Genomic DNA, 27,326 nt, shown 5'->3' with positions numbered 1-27,326 from the left:
TTAAGCAATGACGTCTAACCTCCTTCCATGTAGAATTAGAAACAGAAGAAAGCTCAAGTCTGTGTAGACACCTAAGCAAATAATTTCTAGAAATGGGCTGAGGCAGCCACACTGGTCAAAGCACAAGATAAGTAACAAGAGAAGTAGGAAGGTGATCAATTAGAAAGCCAGATCAGATGGTAAGGTTTTCTACAACCACCAAGACACTAGATTTCAAGTTATCTTGGCCAGACGGCCTTGTGCAAGACCAAACCAAATCAGTAGCCCTGCACACAAGTTTTTTGCTGACAATATTATTGGCTGAGAATATATCTCAATATTGAGGCTGAGAATAATTTGCCAGTAAGCAATTACTGAGATAAAAGATACTACTGAATACAGAGGAATGTTCTAAGGTTAAATGTAAAGAATGGCACAAGAAGAGGTGCTTTTTTCATAGAATCAAAGGTTCATGGATGAGGGTGGATAGATATCCATTTTTGGAGTTTAAGGGTTTGGGGACATAAACCAAGCCAATTTATCCAATTATTAAATTCAGGGTTTTTTAAATACTCTAAGTTACCTCTAAGTTTGTCTCTAAGTTTACTTCAATAACCTTGATCTTTCTATCACAAGAATGACTATAGCTCATTTGTGTGTGTGTATATGTTTATACTGAATGTTTATCAAGTTCTAGTTTCTCTGTGCTAAAGATACAATGGAAAAATAATCTAATTTCTACTTTCATGAATTCAACTTCTCATCACTATGTAAATAAGTAAAAAGAGTAGGGACGCACTAGCATTTGAAAGGTTTCATTGCATGGAATACAAGCAACAAATATGGTGTATTTCTTGATTGATTTATATATATTTTCTCCTGGTACATATTTTGGTTCTACTTCCTTGTTGTTTTGCTGCTAAGTTGGGTCAGTCGTGTCCGACTCTGTGCGACCCCATAGAAGGCAGCCCAACAGGCTCCTCTGTCCCTGGGATTCTCCAGGCAAGAACACTGGAGTGGGTTGCCATTTCCTTCTCCAATGCATGAAAGTGAAAAGTGAAAGTGAAGTCACTCAGTCGTGTCCGACGCTTAGCAGCCCCATGGACTATAGCCTACCAGGCTCCTCCGTCCATGGGATTCTCAAGGCAAGAGTACTGGAGTGCCTTGTTGTTCTAGGTTGCCTAATTATTCTAACTTTAATGCCAGTTATTTGAAAGTGAATGTAGAAATGAAAGGTAAAACAAATAGTCATGAACTAGCTTTGAGGTCATCATTTGCCATTTGTGATTTTTCTTATATTCTTAGAGTAGTCACAAGCTAAGTTACTTAGGGTATTCAAAAAATAGGGCAGTGGTCCTCTGACATTATAAATAGCCATTGCATGCCATCTTTTGGCTTCCCTGGTGACTCAGTAGGTAAAGAATCCGCCTGCAATGCAGGAGACCCAGGTTTGATTCCTGGGTTGGGAAGATCCCCTGGAGAAGGAAATGGCAATGCACTTCAGTATTCTAGCCTAGGAAAACCATGGACAGAGGAGCCTGGCAGGCAACAGTCCATGGGGTCGCAAGAGTCAGGCATGACTCAGTGACTAAGCCACCGTGTCATCTTTTATATCTTAGGAATTAAGTAACCCAGTAATTTTTCTTTTTTTGCCACAAATATGAAGACAAACATCTGACAATTTTGTAAGAAGTTTTTAAAAATCTTTAAGAAAATAAGATCTTAGGGAATTAGGTATTTAAAGTTTCACAGAGAAGTGATCCACAAGATAAGTCACTGTACTCTGCTCACTGTAAATTGTGCTAGTCTTCTGGATTTCAGGAGGGAGCTCTTGATGTGAATTCGGTTATAAAAAGACTTCCCTGTTGGTCCAGTGGCTTAAGACTTCGCCTTCCATGCATGGGGTCCCGGTTCAATTCCTGGTCAGGGAGCTAAGATCTCACATGCCTGTCAGCCAAAAACAAAAAAAAACCCAAAACATAAAACAAACAATATCGTGACAAATTAAGTACAGACTTTAAAAATGGTCCCCTTCAAAAAAGATCTTAAAAGAAAAAAAAAAAAAAGACCCTCTATACCGTCAGATCTTCACTGGTGGCTCAGATGATAAAGAATCTGCCTGCAATGTGAGAGACCTGGGTTCGATTCCTGGGTCGGGAAGATCCCCTGGAGAAGGGAATGGCAACCCACTCCAGTATTCTTGCCTGGAGAATCCCATGGACAGAGAAGCCTGGTAGGCTACAGTCCATGGGGTCACAAAGAGTCAGACACGACTGAGCAACTGGCATTTTCACTTTCACTACAGTCAGAGCAAACGGAGAATTAATGTAATTGCTTGTATCGTATATTTTAAGAATCACAAAGTCAAGTGCCTGCAGGGCCAGACAGTTAATACAAACATGTGACAAGGGCCATGCAGGGATACTGGCACGCTGGCAAGCATGTGCACTGTTTAAAGGCTCCACTCAGCAACAGCAACAGGGCTGCTGTAGAAACACAAGCTCAGGACTACAATGGTGTCACATTTTTCAATTAAAGTATAAATGGTAATGTGTAGTCTTTTAATTTCAAGTGTTGCAAATGATTCACAAAACTTCACACCCTTTGCAGGACACACAGAAGAATCCTGCCGGTCAAGTATATACCACAGCCATCATGATCATCCAGTTGCAACATCCAACCTGGTTTATTACTTCAATTCTCTGCTTCATCTGATCAAAATTTTGTATTACTTCCCCTATGCAAAGAGAAGATAAGCCCTGGAGAGGAAGAAGTAGATACGTGAGGAAGTAGAAAGTTGTTCTATAAAAAAAGATTTTAAAATTCCACTGTGCCTTCTGAAATGATATTAAAAAAAAAAAAAAAAAAACTTTGACATTTCCCGCTAGAATAGTAGAGCCTTCTTGACAGGGAATTGTCTGCTCTGTTCTGTGGCACTTTAGTTATTCCAGGTTATACATTTGACAATCTCTATATTTTTTAAAATTTGAAATCCTATCACTCTTTCTAGAGTATCCAGAGCTCAAGTCTAATTTTAACTAATCCAGTGTATAGATGCTTGCTTGCTTTTTTTTGTTTTTGTCTTTTTTTTTTAGGATTCTTTCCTCATAATAAACATCTGGGAAGTGGTTAACATTGTGTAGCATTCTCATAAATTTTTATAAAGCACAATGCAAAGAAAAGCAAGTCAAAGTTTCTCTTTCTTTATATGATCTAAAAAGATCTTTCCACAGACCACGTTTTCTTATCTTCCCTGAAGAGTGAACCATAAAACATGCCACTGGCCACTAAGAGCAATTTTCCGATGATCCTCACGAGAAGGGGAAAACCTTCCATATATTTATGACTTTTCACAATCTATTTCCTTCATGTTCAAAATCATGTCAGATGTCTTATTGCCATGACACACAATGCCCAGTAGAGACAGTTTGATATGGCTCCCATCACTTCCGATAACACATCACTCAGAGCAATTATATATTGGCTTCACATGCTTTTTAAAAAACAGTCTCAGGAAGACCTTTTCTGTTTTTCCAACTCAGTATTTAAGTTGAATATATTGTCTATATCCTAAACTAGAATTGACATTTATTCAGTCATTCAACATATATTTATTAAAGGCTTCTACATTTATGAAGGTACTCTGCTAAGAATCAGGAACAAAATGTGAATCAAATGGGCACAATCCTGCCTTCATGAATCCAAGGAATCAGATATTAATCAGACAAATCAGTATATAATCACAAGCTTTGATAAGTACAAGTACACTGGAGGAGGATCAGGAAATGCAGTGAGAGTCTAAAACAGGGAATGTGTCATTACCAAATCCAGGGATGGGGGCAAGTCTTCATGGAGGAGGTGGTGCTCAAGCTGATAGCTCCAGAGCAGTTAGGTGGCAACATAGGGAAGAAGTGAGTTAGGATGTTCCACTCAGACAGAACTGTACACGCCAAGGGCTGGTTGGGGGGCGGGTGGAATGTGGCACATTTAAAGAGCTGAAAGCAAGCTAGCATGACTAGGGTTCATAAAAGGAAGAGGGTGCAAAATGAAGCTTAATAAGTAGGTAGGGACCATATCATCAGTTCCTCGGAAGAACAATGGGGAATGTTGATGGATTTGGGACTAAGAAGCAAATGTTCTCATACTTGTATTAGTAAAGGATCTCTCACTCTGGCTAGGGAGAGGAGATACAAGGAGACTAGTTACAAGGTGTATTAACCAGGTGTTTATGAGGTTTTGACATTTGAGTCAAACGTCCACTTTGCTGATCCTGGAAATACTGCTCTTCCCAGGAAGAGATAATTTCTAGAATTATCTAGAAATTCGAGATAATTTCTAAAGACAGTAAAGGACTCCCTTGCCAGTGTTCCTCTCACATGCAAACCAACCAAACCAAAGTCCAACCCCCAACCATCTTTACCAGCTCTTACAGGCCTGGCCACTATCCACCTGCCCCAGTCACCCGAGGAACAGGTATCAGACAACCAGGGATATCTGCTATGTCTCAAAGCCCACTGGAATTTTTCAAAGTAGCACTTCTTATGCCTGTTTACCCTGCCTCACCCATTTCTTCCCATGGAAACCACAGTAAAGGCTCTTGCCCACAATTTCCCCTCACTCCCTCTGCTCCTGACCAGTCCTGGTGCTTCCCCATGTGGGCCCCCTTCGTGGCATGTCACGCTTCCTGTTTCTAGAGACCTGTGACTATAGACCCTTCACAACAGTCATCTCTATCAGCAGGTCTTACCATACCCAACTGAAACAAATACTAGGTACATTTTAAAACACAAGGCTAGGGCAATAAGAAAAGTGACTTCTGATAGTGTTTCAACTAAAGTGGTAACAGTGGAGATGGAGAAAAAAGCACAGTTACAGAAAAGTTAAGATGGATTAGATAAGGAGGTAAGAAAGAGTGAGGTATCTAAGTCGACTTCTGAGTTTAATCTATGTTCAACTAAATGGATAAAAATGCCATGTACAAAGGAAGAAATGAAGGAAAAGGATCAAGTTTGGGAGAGAGGATGATGAGTAAAATATGCTTTCAAAATGGGCAGAAGGCTTAAATAGACATTTCTCCAAAGAAGAGATACAGATGGCCAAAAACCACATGAAAAGATGCTCAACATCACTAATTATTAGAGAAATTCAAATCAAAACTACAATGAGAGACCACCTCACACCAGTCAGAACAGCCATCATTCAAAAGTCTACAAATTATAAATGCTGGAGAAGGTGTGGAGAAAAGGGAGCCCTCCTACATTGTTGGGAATGTATGTTGGTACAATCACTATGGAAAACAGTAAGAAGTTTTCTCCAAAAAATACAGTAACCATTTGATCCAGCAATCCCACTTCTAGGCATATATCCAGACAAAACTATAATTCAGAAAGATACATGCACCCCTATGTTCATAGCAGCACTAGTCACAGTAGCCAAAACAGAGAAACCACCTCAATGTCCATTGATGGATGAATGGATAAAGAAGATGTGGTGTGCTTGTGTGTGTGTGTGTTTAATATACATACAATGGAATACTACGTAGCCATAAAAAAGAATGAGCTGATGCCATTTGCAGCAACACGGATGTAACTAAAGATCATCATACTAAGTGAAGTAAGTCAGAAACAAAAACTCAGATACCATATGATGTCACTTATACATGAAATCCAAAACATGGCACAAAAGAACCTACCTATAAGACAGAAACAGACTCACAGACACAGAGAGCAGACTTGTGGTTGCCAAGAAGAGGGAGAGGGAGGGATGGACCGGGAGTTTGGGGATAGCACATGCAAACCATTACATTTAGAATGGATAAACAAGATCCTGCCATATAGCACAGGGAACTACATCCAGTCTCCGGAATAAACCAAAATGGAAAAGAATATAAAAAAGAACGCATATGTGTGTATAACTGAGTTACTTTGCTATATAGCAGAAATGAACATAATACTGTAAATCAACCATTCTTCAATTAAAAAGTGTGCTTCCAAGACAACCAAATGTAAATGTTGCAGGGACAGTCAACTTAAGCTTATATTCAGAGAAAGGAATCCCAACCACTCTTGTCCATCTACCCACAGATGAGGACTCAAGGCAATACTATTTACAGACTGTGAATTTTTTTCCCTAATATATCGCATTCCTAGTTGATGTAAATGAAACTTTAAAATGAGAAATATTACTATATTTATATCTTACTGGCAGTGAAAAATTAATTTTCACATGTTGTAGATGCTATTTGATACACATCTGTCTGCCTGCTGTCCACGTCAAACTAAAATCCATTCTCATAGTGAAATATTCTCCTACTTGAGCCAAATTGCCTGAAAGTACCCTTCATTCTATGAACCATAAGGATAGTTCTTCCTTTAATGTGACAAGAAATCACATTGTCAGGTTCTCCTGATTCATCCTAATAATCACACTTAACTTGAATCACACTGCAACACAAGTTGTTCTCAGATTGATCTTTAAATTTATGGGATGAAGAAGATAACAGTTACGGGAAAAATTCCAAGTTGGCTGTCATTCTTGTAATTGGCTGGTCTTTTCATAGTTTCAGGATAAAAATAGACCAACAGGGTGACAGGAGTGATTCCCACTCCCTTTGAAACTGGAACAAAAGAGGTGTTAAAATAATGACTTTGCCACTGTTACTTTTATCAGTGTTGTTTCAGGGATTTTTTCCTCTCTTTATCTGTATTTTGAGAGGTTTTAACAAAAAAGATTTCTAAAGTTGTTGTTATCTAGCTCAGTTTTGCTTATGGAGTTGAGGAAAAGAAAGAAATCTGCACCCTTTCTGGGGAGGAAAACTATTTTCATGGTAACTAGTCATACCCCCTGGTGGCACAGTGGTAAAGAATCCACCTACCCACGCGGGAGATACAAGATACACGAGTTTGATCCCTGGGTGAGGAAGATCCCCTAGAGTAGGAAATGGCAACCCGCTTCAGTATACTTGGCTAGAAAATCCCATGGACAGAGGAGCCTGGCAGGTTACAGTCCATGGAATCGCAAAGGCTCGGACATGACTGAGCGACTGAGCACACACAATAATCTTACTCCCAGAATTCTGATCCTGGTGTATAAGTCTAAACTGCCTACAAGTAGCGGGCTGTTACTTAGGAAATATAACTGTCTGAATACAGCAAGATAAGTAAGGGTGTAACCAGTTCTTATAGTTTCTTAGTGAGATACAAGCAGGAGGATGCAACTGGTGATCACATCCGTGATGCCATACAGACACTGGTGAAATCTGACAGACTTGAGGAAGACTGCAGAGTCAAACCAAGCCTGGAAACTAATCTATACTGGAGAAAGAAGAAAAGAATTCCAAGTCCATTCCCTCTTGTTTCTCAGTCACTATGGAATAAGAAGGGAGCATCTATAATACACTGTCACTTTATTCTTGCTGAGTCTCTAAGTCACGCTCGACTCTGTGGCTCCATGGACCCCAGGCTTCCCTGTCCTTTACTATTTCCCAGAGTTTCTCAAATTCATGTCCATTGAGTTGGTCCAAGGGACTCTCAAGAGTCTTCTCCAGGACCACGATTCGAAGGCATCAATTCTTCTCTTTGGTGCTCAGCCGTCTTTATGGTCCAACTCTCACATCTGTACATGACTACTGGAAAAACCACAGCTTTGACTATATGGATCTTTGTTGGCAAAGTGGTGTCTCTGCTTTTAATACACTATTTAGGTTTGTCACAGCTTTCCTTTCAAGGGGCAAGCATGTCTTAAATTCATGGCTGCAGTCACCATCAGTAGTGATTTTGGAGCTCAAGAAAATAAAATCTGTCACTGCTTCCACGTTATCCCTTTCTACTTGCTATTCTAAATAATAATAATTAACCTTTTAGAGAAGTTACAATGCACTGGGCATTTTATCATGAATTTACTTGAAGTATCTCATTTGGATTTCATTACAACCCAATGAAGTAATTATTGCCATTGTCCCCATAAAATAAAAATAAATACTATATATGTCCAATAATATATCCTCCCCAAATTGTCAGCCAGAAAAAGTCCCTTCATATTCAGTTCCATAGAAAGTTCTCCCATATTATGGGGCACTGTTTTAGTTACTGAATTTTGAACATCAGAACAGTACGAGAAAGACATATTTACCTGAAATGATCATAACTGGTGCTAGTTTTGATGCTTGTGGAAGTAATCTAATAGGATTTTTTTTTTAAGAGTCAAAGATATTTAACCCAGATTTATTAATCACTCCTGTGGGACCACTAATAAAATTCATGACTCAGGTATTTTTAATCACTCTAAGAGGTTACATTAAAACATAATTATGGTTCACCTAATGAATTTAAAAATCCACTCTCCCAATGTTATGCAAATTTATACTTACAGAGTGGGATACATTTTCTAGTGACAGCATCAACTAGATTCAGGAAGCTTTCATTTTTTCACAATTGGATTGATGGGAAGATATACTCCAAAAGATGGTGTACAGCAACTCAGAGAGTGGCCAAAGGAATGACAAAGATACCTGGGAAGAGTTTGAGTCTAAGTATTTCATGAAATGTGAGACTGAAAAAAAGCAATACCTCTAAATTAACATTATTTCATATGTAACAGAATTTAAACATGTGTGTGTAAACAAACATATAAATATTATAAGTTACATCTTCAAATTAAATCTTTTTTCTTATGTTTGTATATTTAAGTTGACCAAAAACATATTTTTGAGGCCCTCTCACTAGAAAAGTGAAAATTCACCATAATTTCAAATTTGCCTGATTTGAGCATCTGTTGTATTTCCCCAAGGTCCCCACTGTGTTAATGAAGGGTGGAATCAGGATTTGAACTCAAGTCTTTAGAATCCAAAACCTGCCCTTTTTCACTCTTCTTTATTGCTCTGTGTGTGAACACAAGCTTTTCTCTTTAACTACTTTAAGAAAGTGTGATAGTTAATTTTCTGTGTAATGTGGCTGGGCCATGGTGCCCAGATATGTGGGCCAACATTATTCTGGGTGTTGAGGGATCATATTCTGGATAATAAGATAAGTATTTAAATCAGTGGACTTTGAATGAAGCAGATTGTTCTCTATAGTGTGGGTGGGCCTCATTGAATCAGTTAAAGGCCTGAATAAAACAAAAGATTGACTTTTTCTGAGGAACAGGGAATTGACCTTGAATATCGACTCTTTCCTGGGTCTTTAGTCCAATAGCCTTCGGACTTGCACCACAGCATGTACCCTTCCCTGGTCCTCCAGCCTGCAAGTTCACTCTGCAGATTTTAGACTTGCCAGTCTCCATGATCACAGGAGTCAATTCCTTAAAGTAAATCTCTTTCTAAATATACACACATCCTACTAGTCCTATTTCTCACCAACACATCCTGATTCATACAGACAGAAACCAAGTTCTCAATGTCTTTGGTATTTGCTGCTTTTACCCTTTTTTCCCCATAGCAATCTCTGAATACAAGAAGTGCTCAAAATGCTTGTTCATAGACTTACATTAGAAAATATTTTTAAAAAATACATTTTATTTTAGGCTACATAAAACTTTCATGATTCACCTTTTGTTGATGCTTCTCTGTGGCTCAGACAGTAAAAAATATGCCTGCATGTTCAGGAGACCTGGGTCAGGAAGATCCCCTGGAGAAGGGAATGGCTACCCACTCCAGTATTCTTGCCTGGAGAATCCCATGGACACAGAGGAGATTGGCAGGCTACAGTCCTTGGGATCACAAAGAGTCAGACATGTCTGAGCGACTAACACATTTTCATTTCCTTCTCACCCTTTCAGTTCAGTTCAGTTCAGTCGCTCAGTTGTGTCCGACTCTTTGCGAACCCGTGAATCGAAGCACGCCAGGCCTCCCTGTCCATCACCAACTCCCAGAGTTCACTCAGACTCACGTCCATCGAGTCAGTGATGCCACCCAGCCATCTCATCCTCTGTCATCCCCTTCTCCTCCTGCCCCCAATCCCTCCCAGCATCAGAGTCTTTTCCAATGAGTCAACTCTTTGCATGAGGTGGCCAAAGTACTGGAGTTTCAGCTTCAGCATCATTCCTTCCAAAGAAATCCCAGGGCTGATCTCCTTCAGAATGGACTGGTTGGATCTCCTTGCAGTCCAAGGGACTCTCAAGAGTCTTCTCCAACACCACAGTTCAAAAGCATCAATTCTTCGGCACTCAGCCTTCTTCACAGTCCAACTCTCACATCCATACATGACCACAGGAAAAACCATAGCCTTGACTAGACGAACCTTTGTTGGCAAAGTAATGTCTCTGCTTTTCAATATGCTATCTAGGTTGGTCATAACTTTCCTTCCAAGGAGTAAGCGTCTTTTAATTTCATGGCTGCAGTCACCATCTGTAGTGATTTTGGAGCCCAAAAAAATAAAGTCTGACACTGTTTCCCCATCTATTTCCCATGAAGTGATGGGACTGGATGCCATGATCTTCATTTTCTGAATGTTGACCTTTAAGCCAACTTTTTCACTCTCCTCTTTCACTTTCATCAAGAGGCTTTTTAGTTCCTCTTCACTTTCTGCCATAAGGGTAGTGTCATCTGCATATCTGAGGTTATTGATATTTCTCCCGGCAATATTAACTCCAGCTTGTGCTTCTTCGAGCCCAGCGTTTCTCATGATGTACTCTGCATAGAAGTTAAATAAGCAGGGTGACAATATACAGCCTTGACGTACTCCTTTTCCTATTTGGAACCAGTCTGTTGTTCCATGTCCACTTCTAACTGTTGCTTCCTGACCTGCATATAGATTTCTCAAGAGGCAGGTCAGGTGGTGTGGCATTCCCATCTCTTTCAGAATTTTCCATGGTTTATTGTGATCCACACAGTCAAAGGCTTTGGCATAGTCAATAAAGCAGAAATAGATGTTTTTCTGGAACTCTCTTGCTTTTTCCATGATCCAGCAGATGTTGGCAATTTGATCTCTGGTTCCTCTGCCTTTTCTAAAACCAGCTTGAGCATCAGGAAATTCACAGTTCACATATTGCTAAAGCCTGGCTTGGAGAATTTTGAGCATTACTTTACTAGCATGTGAGATGAGTGCAATTGTGTGGCAGTTTGAGCATTCTTTGGCATTGCCTTTCTTTGAGATTGGAATGAAAACTGACCTTTTCCAGCCCTGTGGCCACTGCTGAGTTTTCCAAATTTGCTGGCATATTGAGTGCAGCACTTTCACAGCATCATCTTTCAGGATTTGAAAGAGCTCAACTGGAATTCCATCACCTCCACTAGCTTTGTTCGTAGTGATGCTTTCTAAGGCCCACTTGACTTCACATTCCAGGATGTCTGGCTCTAAGTCAGTGATCACACCATCATGATTACCTGGGTCATGAAGATCTTTTTTGTACAGTTCTTCTGTGTATTCTTGCCACCTCTTCTTAATATCTTCTGCTTCTGTTAGGTCCATACCATTTCTGTCCTTTATCGAGCCTATCTTTGCATGAAATGTTCCCTTGGTATCTCTAATTTTCTTGAAGACATCTCTAGTCTTTCCCATTCTGTTGTTTTCCTCTATTTCTTTGCATTGATCTCTGAGGAAGGCTTTCTTATCTCTCCTTGGTATTCTTTGGAATTCTGCATTCAGATGTTTATATCTTTCCTTTTCTCCTTTGCTTTTCGCTTCTCTTCTTTTCACAGCTATTTGTAAGGCCTCCCCAGACAGCCATTTTGCTTTTTTGCATTTCTTTTCCATGGGGATGGTCTTGATCCCTGTCTCCTGTACAATGTCACGAACCTCATTCTATAGTTCATCAGGCACTCTATCTATCAGATCTAGGCCCTTAAATCTATTTCTCACTTCTACTGTATAATCATAAGGGATTTGATTTAGGTCATACCTGAATGGTCTAGTGGTTTTCCCTACTTTCTTCAATTTAAGTCTGAATTTGGTAATAAGGAGTTCATGATCTGAGTCCTTTAGGTGTTTTTAAAAGAGTAGTTTGACTAATGCATAAACATGGACCTCCCTAGTTTTTCTCTTCCTATCCTATCATGCCCCCAGCTTGGTTCCCAGACTCTCTGGTTTGCAGAGGTCTAATGGAGTGTCCTAAAGTAGAGAGGGTGAGTTGGAAAAAGATTTGTCAACTGAATCAGAGGATGGGCATAGGCTTCCAGAATTCAATCCAGAGGTTTAATTGTGTCCCACTCAACAAACCTTTTAAGAATTCCTCTGATGTGGAAGGCACTGGAGTGGGCCTATACAAAATACAAAGATGAATACTTATGGCACCATAGTCCTCTCATTCCCCTAAATTAGAAACTTCGGAGCTTTAGTAGTAATAAAACTGATTGCAATTACATACTTGATGCCAGCATTGGGCTATGTGTTTTTTATTTTTTAATTTTCTTTTGTTTCAAAGCAGCCCTATGATATATTAAAGATCATCATTTCCATTTTACAACAACTGAGGCTAAGTAATTTGTGAATAAGCACAGAATAAATGGCCAAAGCAGGATTCAAAATCCAGGGAAGAAGTGAACTGAAGTTGCTCAGTCGTATCTGACCCTTTGCGACCCCATGGACTGTATCCCACCAGGCTCCTCTGTCCATGGGATTTTCCAGGCATGAATACTGTAGTGGGCTGCCATTTCCTTCTCCAGGGGATCTTCCTGACCCAGGGATCAAACCCAGGTTTCCTGCATTGTAGGCAGATGCTTTACCATCTGAGCTACCAGGGAAGCCCAGGGAATCTAGTCACCAAACCCATGCTCTTTACCACTAGACTACTGGCCTGTGTTCACTGCATTTCTCTCCTCCTTCTCCTCCTACAGGTAATCTGTCCCCACATTTTGTAGAGAAGAGTCCACCCCCAGGGGTTCTGGCAAATCCATTTGTGAAACAGCAAATAGGAGTGGTAATAACTGGGGTATTAAAGCTTATCTTTTCAAAGTATGAAGGTTCCTTTCAATATAAGATGAAGGTTACAAACCTCATCCATATAGTCTCAAATTTTATGTATAACTTTAGAATATTCACAGCCTAAACAGAGGTCAGGACAAAAACCCTTGAACCAGAAAAAGTGAAAACAATTGAACGCTCTCAGTTAAAGACTAGATTTTGAGCAGCAGTGGCTACAGAGATGGATAGGCCCCATAATTCTTTTGTAGGCCCCACATTCTTCTAGGCTTGTCCTATGGCTACTGTGGAAGTTGAAAATGGCAACATCAGCCCAACTCTAGCCAGAGGATGGAATAAAATCAGGGGAGCAGTAGATCCTGGTTGGGATGTGATGGCAGCAGGTACAGGCAGCCTAGCTGGCCCCTATGCATCTTCTCTGATCCCCACTATGGGTCAGACAATTAAAATATGGGGAGATAGCCTTGGCAAAAGAGCAGTGGCAAGATTTTACTGGGAGGTTCCCTGGGGAACAGAACACTTGTTGTATGTGTATGTGTGCGTATGTCTGTGTGTGTGTGTGTGTGCGTGTGTGTGTGTTTAGGGGGAGATGAAAGACAATGACCCCTGGTGGCTCAGAAGGTAAAGAATCCGCCTGGCAAAACAGGAGACCCGGGTTTGATCCCTGGGTTGGGAAGATGCTCTGGAGAAGCCATGGCATGGCTACACACTCCAGTATTTTTGCCTGGAGAATTCCATGGACAGGGGAGCCTGGCAGGCCACAGTCCATGGGGTCGCAGAGTCAGATATGGCTGAGCAATTAAGAAAAAAGAATGATTGCAATACCAGAGATCCTACCTCCTAATTCCTGCTCTCCCCCCTTGCATTTAGGTGGATTCAAGCTAAGCCCTGTGCTTTCTGCTCGTCTGTCCCCACATACACAGCATCAGCCAAGGTACATGGTAGACCACAGTGAACATGAACTCCCAAGAGGATTAAATAAGACACCTAAGGAGCATAAGTCCTGTGAAAGAAAAATGACAAATCATACAACTTGTGTAAGAGAAAGCAGAATTGATTTTTATCGACTAGAACAAGAATTATCTCAATAAATATCAAGATAGAACAAGAATTAAAATATGTAAAATAAAAATCCTCAGAGAATAGATCAAACATTAGAGAGGGCATTAAAACATGAGCCAGGAGAAGCAATTTGAAGGAAAAACCAATTGAAGACACTTGATATAAAAAACAACTCAATAAACTGAGTGGCAGAATAAATAGAACCAAAGAACAAATCGGTTAGCCAAAAAACCAGGTTGAAAAACATCATAAAGGACTAAAAGAGAGAAAACATAAAAAACAATTTAAAGATATGGAGGAAAGTAATAAAAATGTCAAGATCAATATAATAGAAGCCATAGTAGGAGATAAAAGTAGATTGGAGTAGGAAGGCAGGGCAGGAACTATTAGAAGAAATAATGATCAAGAATGAAAGAGAAATGTAAGACCCCAACTTTAAAGAACTCACAGATTCTAGAACTCATAGAAAACACCAGAAAAAAAAAAGCTTACAACTAGATTCATCATAGTAAAATTTAAGATCAAGGACAAAGAGAACATTCTAAAGGACTGTTAGTGAGAAAAGCAAACCACGCATACAAGCAAGAATCAGATTGCTATTAGATTTCTCTAAAACAACACTCAAGACAGGATGATAATGGAGTAATGTTCTCAAAGTTGTGTAGAAAACAGAATTCACTGAAGCTACCATTCTACGTCCAGATAAAGTACTTTTTAAATGTGAGGGCATAATAAAAATATTATCAAGCATAGTCAAGAAGTTTCCTATGTGAATCACTTTGAAAGTACACTTAGGGGAAGCAATCCAATGAGAAAGTAAAACTGGAGAGAGAAAGAAATAGCGTAAATAGGTATATACTACTGTTTGTCAAATCAATGAACTTCAAAGTGACAAATGAAAGCCAGGTCAACTCAAGAGGTTAGGGTGGTATGATGGTTAATTTTATGCGTCAGCCTGGCTAGGCCACTGTACACAGATCCTTAGTCAAACATGTCTGAATGTTGCTTTGAAGGTATTTTTCAATGAGGTTAACAATGGTATCAGTTCAGTTCAGTTCAGTCACTCAGTCATGTCCGACTGTTTTTGACCCCATGAATCACAGCACGCCAGGCCTCCCTGTCCATCACCAACTCCCGGAGTTCACTCAGACTCACGTCCATTGAGTCAGTGATGCCATCCAGCCATCTCATTCTCTGTTGTCCCCTTCTCCTCCTGCCCCCAATCCCTCCCAGCATCAGAGTCTTTTCCAGTGAGTCAACTCTTCGCATGAGGTAGCCAAAGTACTGGAGTTTCAGCTTTAGCATCATTCCTTCCAAAGAAATCCCAGGGCTGATCTCCTTCAGAATGGACTGGTTGGATCTCCTTGCAGTCCAAGGGACTCTCAAGAGTCTTCTCCAACACCACAGTTCAAAAGCATCAATTCTTTGGTGCTCAGCCTTCTTCACAGTCCAACTCTCACATCCATACATGACCACAGGAAAAACCATAGCCTTGACTAGATGAACCTTTGTTGGCAAAGTAATGTCTCTGCTTTTCAATATGCTGTCTAGGTTGGTCATAACTTTCCTTCCAAGGAGTAAGTGTCTTTTAATTTCATGGCTGCAGTCACTATCTGCAGTGATTTTGGAGCCCCCAAAAATAAAGTCTGACACTGTTTCCACTGTTTCCCCATCTATTTCCCATGAAGTGATGGGACCAGATGCCATGATAAAGCAGATTACCCTCCATGATGTGGGTAGACCTCATTCAATCAGTTGAAGGTTTTAAGAAAAAAGACTGACATCTTTGAAGAAAAAGAAATTCTGCCAGAAGATTGCCTTTGGACTTGAATTACAACATCAGTTCTTCCCTGAGTCTTTAGCTTGACAGCTTCCTTGTAGATTTTGGACCAGCCAGCCTCCACAATCGTGCATGCCAATACCTTGATGGATACAGGTGATGTGCTATAAGAAGATATTAAAACATTTACTTACATTTATTTTTAATATCCTTTCTTAAAAAAAATCTCATCTTAGTGAAACTTTTATAATGTGCACAATCTATTAATATAGGGTAACAATTTAAAATTGTGTGTACATGCAAATGGTCACAGGTGGAATTGTTTGTTTGTTTGTTTACTAATATGGGCACATGATCAAAAAGTCGATAATCACTTCTTGGTCTTTTGACTAAGATCCAGTACAAAAAGTCTGCAGATCACTAAACTAAATAATGACTAAGTAATATACCCTTGAAAGTACATAATGAAAACTTTGGTGGTTTAGTCTCTATGTCGTGCCCAACTCTTACAACCCAGTGTACTGTAGCCTGCCAGGCTCCTCCATCCATGGAATTCTCCAGGCAAGAATACTGGAGTGAGTTGCCATTTCCTTCTCCAGGGGATTTTCCAGACCTAGGAATTGAACCTGGGTCTCTTGCACTGCAGGCAGATTTTTTTAACTCACTGAGCTATGAGGAAAACTCAGTGAAAACTATAGTGTATACCAAAATGGAGGGGAGGTGGGAGAGAGAAGCAGAAAATAAATGGGAAGGAAAGCAAGCTAAGGTACCTATTGTATTCTGAGGAAAGAGGTCAGGAAGATTCCACCAGAGAAGGGAATGGTTACCCATTCCAATATTCTTGCCTAGAGAATTTCATGGACAGAGGAACCTGGTGGGCTACAGTCCATGGGGTCACAGAGTTGGACACAACTTAGCAACTAACACTTTCACAGATACTGATGACCTTAAGATATTGATAGGGGAAAATAATACACATAATTTATTCTGACCCTATAAGTAGAGGCTCAGAGGTTAAAGCGTCTGCCTGCAACGCGGGAGACCTGGGTTCGATCTCTGGGTTGGGAAGATCCCCTGGAGAAGGAAGTGGCAACCCACTCCAGTATTCTTGCCTGGAGAATCCCATGGATGGAGGAGTCTGGTGGGCTACAGTCCACTGGGTTGTAAGAGTTGGACACGACATAGCGACTAAACCACCAAAGTGGGGGTCACAAAGAAGTTTAACTTTAAAAAAAAAATTTAACTTTTAACTTTAATTTATTCTGAAGTATTAATTCATGAATTTAAAAGTTTCCATTTCTGCTTTAAAAAATAAAATTAAAAGCTTCTTCAGATTATAATATATTTAAAGTAAAAAGAAAGAATTTTTTGAAGATTCATATGAAATAAACACCTTGCGACATAACACCTAAACAACATAACACCTTGCGAAATTGAGGGCAAAATTTTAGGGGAGGAGAAAGTTAACAGATATTTTGCAGATAAGAAAAGAACTCTACGAGGAGATGAACTATAGAGATAGGCCCTTTGGCTTGGGTGGGACTTTTGTAGACAGAAAGAAAATGGTGAGAAAATTGTAGACAAGAATAACATGAGTGAAGACATACAGTGAGAAAGAACATAACTGTGCAGTTGCTGAGTGTACATATGTTCCTGGAGTCTGAGCTGAGAATGCTCACCCCAAATCATCTCAGAATTTTTGTAACATAATCCTAGTCAGGATAAAGTTGTTCTGTCACTGAGCTATGACCAATCCCATGGACTACAGCATGCCAGGCTTTCTGTCCTTCACTGTCTCTTGGAGTTGACTCAAACTCATGCCCACTGAGTCAGCGAAGCCATCTAAGCATCTCATTCTCTGTCGCCCCCTTATCCTCCTGTCCTCAATCTTTCCCAGCATCAGGGTCTTTTCCAATGAGTCAGCTCTTTGCATCAGGTGGCCAAAGTAACTAGAGCTGCAGCTTAAGCATCAGTCCTTCCAATGAATAATCAGGGTTGATTTCCTTTAGGATTGGCTGATTTGATCTCCTTGCTGTCCGAAGGACTCTCAAGAGTCTTCTCCAGCACCACAGTTTGATAGTTCAAAAGCACAGAGTTGTCTTCAAGACTGAGACTTTTGCAGTATTTTTCACTTAAGAATACAAACATGGGCCTGCTCAAGATGGCGGAGGAGTAGGACGGGGAGAACACTTTCTCCCCCACAAATTCATCAAAAGAGCATTTAAACGTCGAGTAAATTCCACAAAACAACTTCTGAATGCCGGCAGAGGACATCAGGCACCCAGAAAAGCAATCCAACTCTTCGAAAGGAGGTAGGAAAAAATATAAAAGACAAAAAAAGAGACAAAAGAGGGAGGGACGGAGTTCCGTCCCGGGAAGGGAGTCTTAAAAAGAGAGAGGTTTCCAAACACCAGGAAACCTTCTCACTGCCGAATCTGTGCCGAGCTTTGGAAGCACAGAGGGCAACATAACAGGAAGAAAAAATAAATAAACAATTAAAACTCGAAGATTGCGAGTCCTACCGTAACTCCCCCAGCAGAGAAGCAGCGCAGACGCCTGCACGCGCCATTAGCAAGCGGGGGCTGGGCAGGAGGCGCAGCGCGGGCTGCATCGCTTAGAGTAAGAATCTGGCCTGAATACCCTGAGCACTATCTGAGCGAAATAATTTGGGCTAGCAAACCAGACTGTGGGATATCTACCACGCGAAAAGCCAGCCCCAACCTAAGACACCGCCAGGCCCGCGCACGGAACAAAGAATTGAACAGAGATAGCCGGCTGCAGACCTTCCCCCTCTGGTGAGAGGCAGCCAGACCCGGAAGGAGGCAATCGCAGCCCCAGAGAGACATTATCTATAAAACTGTAAGCAGGCTTCTTTGCTAACTAAAACTTTTTGGGGGTCTGGACGGTTAACATCTGCCTGAGAAGGTGCACCGGTTTTACACCCAGATAACCGAGTGGCGGGGAGGCGATAAGTTGCAGCATTGGCGCTCGCCAAACGCCTCATCACTTGAGCTGCTCGGACCTGGGAAGAGCACAAAACTCAGGCCCAACTGAGTCTGCGCCTCTGAGGACTACCCGAGTGCCTGAACCTGAGCGGCTTGGACCTGGGAGGTACATGCAACCCAGGGCCAGCCTCGGATTGTTCCCGGCGGAACAACCTAGAGCCCGAGCAGTGTGGGCAGGGAGGCTACACGCGCCGTGAGCGGGGGCAGACCCAGTGTGGCTGAGGCACTGCGAGCGCACGCCAGTGTTATTTGTTTGCAGCATCCCTCCCTCCCTCCCCACAGCGCGACTGAACAAAGAGAAGAAATACAGCTCCACCCATCAGAACACCGACACAAGCTTCCCTAACCAGGAAACCTTGACAAGCCACCTGTACAAACCCACACACAGTGAGGAAAAGCCACAATAAAGAGAACTCCACAAACTGCCAGAATACAGAAAGGACACCCCAAACTCAGAAATTTAAACAAGATGAAGAGACAGAGGAATAGCCAGCAGATAAAGGAACAGGATAAATGCCCACCAAACCAAACAAAAGAGGAAGAGATAGGGAATCTATCTGATAAAGAATTCCGAATAATGATAGTGAAATTGATCCAAAATCTTGAAATTAAAATGGAATCACAGATAAATAGCTTGGAGACAAGGATTGAGAAGATGCAAGAAAGGTTTAACAAGGACCTAGAAGAAATAAAAAAGAGTCAATATATAATGAATAATGCAATAAATGAAATTAAAAACACTCTGAAGGCAACAAATAGTAGAATAACAGAGGCAGAAGATAGGATTAGTGAATTAGAAGATAGAATGGTAGAAATAAATGAATCAGAGAGAATAAAAGAAAAACGAATTAAAAGAAATGAGGACAATCTCAGAGACCTCCAGGACAATATTAAACGCTACAACATTCGAATCATAGGGGTTCTAGAAGAAGAAGACAAAAAGAAAGACCATGAGAAAATACTTGAGGAGATAATAGTTGAAAACTTCCCTAAAATGGGGAAGGAAATAATCACCCAAGTCCAAGAAACCCAGAGAATCCCAAACCGGATAAACCCAAGGCAAAACACCCCAAGACACATATTAATCAAATTAACAAAGATCAAACACAAAGAACAAATATTAAAAGCAGCAAGGGAAAAACAACAAATAACACACAAGGGAATTCCCATAAGGATAACAGCTGATCTTTCAATAGAAACTCTTCAAGCCAGGAGGGAATGGCAAGACATACTTAAAATGATGAAAGAAAATAACCTACAGCCCAGATTATTGTACCCAGCAAGGATTTCATTCAAGTATGAAGGAGAAATCAAAAGCTTCTCAGACAAGCAAAAGCTGAGAGAATTCTGCACCACCAAACCAGCTCTCCAACAAATACTAAAGGATATTTTCTAGACAGGAAACACAAAAATGGTGTATAAATTCAAACCCCAAACAATAAAGTAAATGGCAATGAGATCATACTTATTAGTAATTACCTTAAACGTAAATGGGTTGAATGCCCCAACCAAAAGACAAAGACTGGCTTAATGGATACAAAAACAAGACCCCTACATATGTTGTCTACAGGAAACCCACCTCAAAACAGGGGACACATACAGACTGAAAGTGAAGGGCTGGAAAAAGATTTTCCATGCAAATAGGGACCAAAAGAAAGCAGGAGTAGCAATACTCATATCAGATAAAATAGACTTTAAAACAAAGGCTGTGAAAAGAGACAAAGAAGGTCACTACATAATGATCAAAGGATCAATCCAAGAAGAAGATATAACAATTATAAATATATATGCACCCAACACAGGAGCACCGCAGTATGTAAGACAAATGCTAACAAGTATGAAAGGAGAAATTAACAATAACACAATAATAGTGGGAGACTTTAATACCCCACTCACACCTATGGATAGATCAACTAAACAGAAAATTAACAAGGAAACACAAACTTTAAACGATACAATAGACCAGTTAGACCTAATTGATATCTATAGGACATTTCATCCCAAAACAGTGAACTTCACCTTTTTCTCAAGCGCACATGGAACCTTCTCCAGGATAGATCACATCCTGGGCCATAAATCTAGCCTTGGTAAATTCAAAAAAATAGAAATCATTCCAAGCATCTTTTCTGACCACAATGCAGTAAGATTAGATCTCAATTACAGGAGAAAAACTATTAAAAATTCCAACATATGGAGGCTGAACAACATGCTGCTGAATAACCAACAAATCACAGAAGAAATCAAAAAAGAAATCAAAATTTGCATAGAAACGAATGAAAATGAAAACACAACAACCCAAAACCTGTGGGACACAGTAAAAGCAGTCCTAAGGGGAAAGTTCATAGCAATACAGGCACACCTCAAGAAACAAGAAAAAAGTCAAATAAATAACCTAACTCTACACCTAAAGCAACTAGAAAAGGAAGAAATGAAGAACCCCAGGGTTAGTAGAAGGAAAGAAATCTTAAAAATTAGAGCAGAAATAAATGCAAAAGAAACAAAAGAGACCATAGCAAAAATCAACAAAGCCAAAAGCTGGTTCTTTGAAAGGATAAATAAAATTGATAAACCATTAGCCAGACTCATCAAAAAACAAAGGGAGAAAAATCAAATCAATAAAATTAGAAACGAAAATGGAGAGATCACAACAGACAACACAGAAACACAAAGGATCATAAGAGACTATTATCAACAATTATATGCCAATAAAATGGACAACGAGGAAGAAATGGACAAATTCTTAGAAAAGTACAACTTTCCAAAACTCGACCAGGAAGAAATAGAAAACCTTAACAGACCCATCACAAGCACGGAAATTGAAACTGTAATCAAAAATCTTCCAGCAAACAAAAGCCCAGGTCCAGACGGCTTCACAGCTGAATTCTACCAAAAATTTAGAGAAGAGCTAACACCTATCCTGCTCAAACTCTTCCAGAAAATTGCAGAGGAAGGTAAACTTCCAAACTCATTCTATGAGGCCACCATCACCCTAATATCAAAACCTGACAAAGATCCCACAAAAAAAGAAAACTACAGGCCAATATCACTGATGAACATAGATGCAAAAATCCTAAACAAAATTCTAGCAATCAGAATCCAACAACACATTAAAAAGATCATACACCATGACCAAGTGGGCTTTATCCCAGGGATGCAAGGATTCTTCAGTATCCTCAAATCAATCAATGTAATACACCACATTAACAAATTGAAAAACAAAAACCATATGATTATCTCAATAGATGCAGAGAAAGCCTTTGACAAAATTCAACACCCATTTATGATAAAAACTCTCCAGAAAGCAGGAATAGAAGGAACATACCTCAACATAATAAAAGCTATATATGACAAACCCACAGCAAACATTATCCTCAGTGGTGAAAAATTGAAAGCATTTCCTCTAAAGTCAGGAACAAGACAAGGGTGCCCACTTTCACCATTACTATTCAACATAGTTTTGGAAGTTTTGGCCACAGCAATCAGAGCAGAAAAAGAAATAAAAGGAATCCAAATTGGAAAAGAAGAAGTAAAACTCTCACTATTTGCAGATGACATGATCCTCTACATAGAAAACCCTAAAGACTCCACCAGAAAATTACTAGAACTAATCAATGATTATAGTAAAGTTGCAGGATATAAAATCAACACACAGAAATCCCTTGCATTCCTATACACTAATAATGAGAAAACAGAAAGAGAAATTAAGGAAACAATTCCATTCACCATTGCAATGAAAAGAATAAAATACTTAGGAATATATCTACCTAAAGAAACTAAAGACCTATATATAGAAAACTATAAAACACTGGTGAAAGAAATCAAAGAGGACACTAATAGATGGAGAAATATACCATGTTCATGGATTGGAAGAATCAATATAGTGAAAATGAGTATACTACCCAAAGCAATTTATAGATTCAATGCAATCCCTATCAAGCTACCAACAGTATTCTTCACAGAGCTAGAACAAATAATTTCACAATTTGTATGGAAATACAAAAAACCTCGAATAGCCAAAGCGATCTTGAGAAAGAAAAATGGAACTGGAGGAATCAACCTACCTGACTTCAGGCTCTACTACAAAGCCACAGTTATCAAGACAGTATGGTACTGGCACAAAGACAGAAATATAGATCAATGGAACAAAATAGAAAGCCCAGAGATAAATCCACACACATATGGACACCTTATCTTTGACAAAGGAGGCAAGAATATACAATGGATTAAAGACAATCTCTTTAACAAGTGGTGCTGGGAAATCTGGTCAACCACTTGTAAAAGAATGAAACTAGAACACTTTCTAACACCATATACAAAAATAAACTCAAAATGGATTAAAGATCTCAACGTAAGACCAGAAACTATAAAACTCCTAGAGGAGAACATAGGCAAAACACTCTCTGACATACATCACAGCAGGATCCTCTATGACCCACCTCCCAGAATATCGGAAATAAAAGCAAAAATAAACAAATGGGACCTAATTAAACTTAAAGGCTTCTGCACATCAAAGGAAACTCTTAGCAAGGTGAAAAGACAGCCTTCAGAATGGGAGAAAATAATAGCAAATGAAGCAACCGACAAACAACTAATCTCAAAAATATACAAGCAACTCCTACAGCTCAACTCTAGAAAAATAAATGACCCAATCAAAAAATGGGCCAAAGATCTAAATAGACATTTCTCCAAAGAAGACATACAGATGGCTAACAAACACATGAGAAGATGCTCAACATCACTCATTATCAGAGAAATGCAAATCAAAACCACTATGAGGTACCATTTCACACCAGTCAGAATGGCTGCGATCCAAAAGTCTACAAATAATAAATGCTGGAGAGGGTGTGGAGAAAAGGGAACCCTCTTACACTGTTGGTGGGAATGCAAACTAGTACAGCCACTATGGAGAACAGTGTGGAGATTCCTTAAAAAACTGGAAATAGAACTGCCTTATGATCCAGCAATCCCACTGCTGGGCATACACACTGAGGAAACCAGAAGGGAAAGAGACACGTGTACCCCAATGTTCATCACAGCACTGTTTATAATAGCCAGGACATGGAAACAACCTAGATGTCCATCAGCAGATGAATGGATAAGAAAGCTGTGGTACATATACACAATGGAGTATTACTCAGCCATTAAAAAGAATACATTTGAATCAGTTCTAATGAGGTGGATGAAACTGGAGCCTATTATACATAGTGAAGTAAGCCAGAAGGGCAAACACCAATACAGTATACTAACGCATATATATGGAATTTAGAAAGATGGTAACGATAACCCTGTATACAAGACAGCAAAAGAGACACTGATGTATAGACCAGTCTTATGGACTCTGTGGGAGAGGGAGAGGGTGGGAAGATTTGGGAGAATGGCATTGAAACATGTGAAATGTCATGTATGAAACGAGATGCCAGTCCAGGTTCAATGCACGATGCTGGATGCTTGGGGCTGGTGCACTGGGACGACCCAGAGGGATGGTATGGGGAGGGAGGAGGGAGGAGGGTTCAGGATGGGGAATAAATTTTAAAAGAGAAAAAAAAAAAAAAACAGTTTGGTCATACAAGCGAAGCTTAATTTAGCTTATTTTGCAAGACAAGCGAGGCAAACTTGACCTGAGTCACTTCTTGCTTATGCCTCTGAAAATCATAAGTGAAACTTCAATTGTTCCCCAAAATTAATATGAAGTAACCACTAAACAACTCTCTTTAAGAAAATTATAATATTGTGACCAATAACTGCAGAATAAGCACTATCTCCACTCTAGATAAATTGCATTATAACAATATACCTCTGAGCCTCATTCCATGTTTTGGTTTGAATGCACCCACTTTGCAAGCTTTCTGTGTGTATGTGTGATGAACTTTTACCAATGACTACTTCAATGATTCATTGGTTTTACTTCTGTTTTTTTTTCCCTGAACTTTTGACAGTGTCAAGAAGGTAACCCAAAATAGAGGCAGAATGTTTTTTTTTTTAAAAAAATGTTATGGCTTATTCTGGGACTAATACCAATATTTAATTTCTGGAACGTTAATTTAAAAATTAAGGTGGAGTTTTGTAAAACAACTACATGTCTTACCAGAGTTTGTATTCCACTTAAGGTAGCTGAGACAGACCCATTGAACTAAGAGTTGAACCGTAAAGAAGGTTGAGCACCGAAGAAGTGATGTATTTGAACTGTGATGCTGGAGGAGACTCTTCCTTTGGACAGCTAAGAGATCAAACCAGTCAATCCTAAAGAAAATCAATCCTGAATATTCACTGGAAGGACTGATGCTGATGCTGAAGCTCCAATACTCTGGCCACCTGATGGAAACAGTTGACTCACTGGAAAGACCTGGTGCTGGGAAAGACTGAGGGCAGGAGGAGAAGGAGGTGACAGAGGATGAGATGGTTGGATGGCATCACTGACTCAATTGACATGAATTGGAGCAAACTCCAGGAGATAGCGAAGGACAGGGAAGCCTGGCGTGCTGCAGTCCATGGGGTCACAAAGAGGCAGACACAACTGAGTAACTGAACAACAAGACCCATTGAGAATTTACTAAAAATGATTTTAACGGCCCCACAATAGAGGTAACCATTACTTATAGAACTCATCTAGGGAGTTTGCAGACTAAGGAGAGAGGAAGGTAGCCATTGCCCAAGAACTGGGGAGAACAGAGACTTATTTATGTATCTATTTGGGAGTAAGTTCAACTGGTTTTCTGGTTTCACATTTTCACCTGTTTGGTTCCTTTCTCTTTGGGCCTGATTTCATTCTGTGAGATGCAGTCTTACAGGCCCCAGGGACGAGACCACAGCCTGACCAAGAACTAGAATGAACCCTCACTTACTATTTCCTGAAAGAACAAGATATTAATTTTATTTCAAGTGAAAACTAGTGCCTAGGATGGTTCTTTCCTTCCAGTACAGTGAGTTACATCGTCTCCAAAATAGAACAAAGATAAGGCAAAAATCAAAGTAGTCATAAAAAAAAAAAAAGAATACAAACATGAATAAATAAAATTAAATATATTGTCTAAATACACACAAATGTGGCAGATTCATGTTGATGTATGGCAAAACCAATACAATATTGTAAAGTAATTAATCTCTAATTAAAATAAATAAGATTATATTTAAAAAAATAAAAATAAAAAATAAATACACAAACAAACAAAGCTTTTTCAGGTGTTGCTAAAGAAATATACATCTAGATACCCATACATGAGTATCAGTGTTAAGCATCAAGCACTGACAGTGGTTGCAAAGTAGAGTACATAACAAAACAATTGAGTGAGAGAAGGAAATATGATCTAATTTATAATTAATTTTATCTCATGCATGTTAATTTCTACCTTTGTGAGTGTTTCATATCAGAAAATATCAGTAGAAAACAATAAATGGGAAAATAATGAACAAATATGCACATATTTTGGATGGGTATTCTTCTTTGTTTTCTTTTCTGAGAGTTACATCTTATTAATATGTAGATTGTACCACTCTTTTAGCAATGACTGGTCAATGGGAAGTCTCAATAACCTAGAAGTTAAATGAATTATGATCAGTATCCTCTAAAAAGATAGAGAATAATGCCTAAGCACAATCTATTTGTATCCAAATATGCTATTCAATAAGTTTTCTTTACTTGGCAAACTCATTTCCAAGGCAAACCATTCAATATCATGGCAATCCAAGCCTATGCCCCAACCAGTAACGCTGAAGAAGCTGAAGTTGAACGGTTCTATGAAGACCTACAAGACCTTTTAGAACTAACACCCCAAAAAGATGTCCTTTTCATTATAGGAGACTGGAATGCAAAAGTAGGAAGTCAAGAAACACCTGGAGTAACAGGCAAATTTGGCCTTGTAATACGGAATGAAGCAGGGAAAATGCTAATGGAGTTTTGCTAAGAGAATGCACTGGTCATAGCAAACACCATCTTCCAACAACACAAGAGAAGACTCTATACATGGACATCATCAGATTGTCAACATCAAAATCAGATTGATTATATTTGCAGCCAAAGATGGAGAAGCTCTATACAGTCAGCAAAAACAAGACCAGGAGCTGACTGTGGCTCAGATCATGAACTCCTTATTTGCCAAATCCAGACTGAAATTGAAGAAAGTAGGGAAAACCACTAGACCATTCAGGTATGACCCAAATCAAATCCCTTATGATTATACAGTGGAAGTGAGAAATAGATTTAAGGGCCTAGATCTGATAGATAGAGTGCCTGATGAACTATGGACTGAGGTTCGTGACATTGTACAGGAGACAGGGATGACGATCATCCCCAAGAAAAAGAAATGCAAAAAAGCAAAGTGACTGTATGGGGAGACCTTACAAATAGCTGTGAAAAGAAGAGAAGCGAAACGCAAAGGAGAAAAGAAAAGATATACGCATCTGAATGCAGAGTTCCAAAGAATAGCAAGAAGAGATAAGAAAGCCTTCCTCAGCGATCAGTGAAAAGAAATAGAGGAAACAACAGAATGGGAAAGACTAGAGATCTCTTCAAGAAAATTAGAGATACCAAGGGAACATTTCATGCAAAGATGGGCTCGATAAAGGACAGAAATGGTATGGACCTAACAGAAGCAGAAGGTATTAAGAAGAGGTGGCAAGAATACACAGAAGAACTGTACAAAAAAGATC

The 27,326-nt window shown here is 39.6% G+C and overlaps 1 long non-coding RNA gene across 5 annotated transcripts in view; it reads right to left on the bottom strand.

Annotated features, from left to right (window-relative positions):
* Positions 1-887: 887 nt before the first annotated feature.
* The window catches only part of LOC147371763 (uncharacterized), a 91,891-nt gene continuing 65,452 nt past the window's right edge, over positions 888-27,326 (bottom strand). For 4 of the 5 annotated variants that reach the window (XR_015164823.1, XR_015164827.1, XR_015164822.1 and 1 more), the window contains one exon: positions 888-1,926. This is a non-coding gene — a long non-coding RNA (uncharacterized LOC147371763). Of the gene's footprint in view, positions 1,927-14,421; positions 15,840-27,326 lie in introns of those variants that run through there. The other variant, XR_015164826.1, reaches the window with a different exon arrangement.

Source organism: Bos grunniens, chromosome 5 (assembly GCF_055505025.1).
Source record: "Bos grunniens cultivar Pamir isolate PY7600 chromosome 5, Bosgru_T2T1.0, whole genome shotgun sequence".
Taxonomy (NCBI): Eukaryota; Metazoa; Chordata; class Mammalia; order Artiodactyla; family Bovidae; genus Bos; species Bos grunniens.
This window is presented reverse-complemented; position numbering and strand designations above follow the sequence as displayed.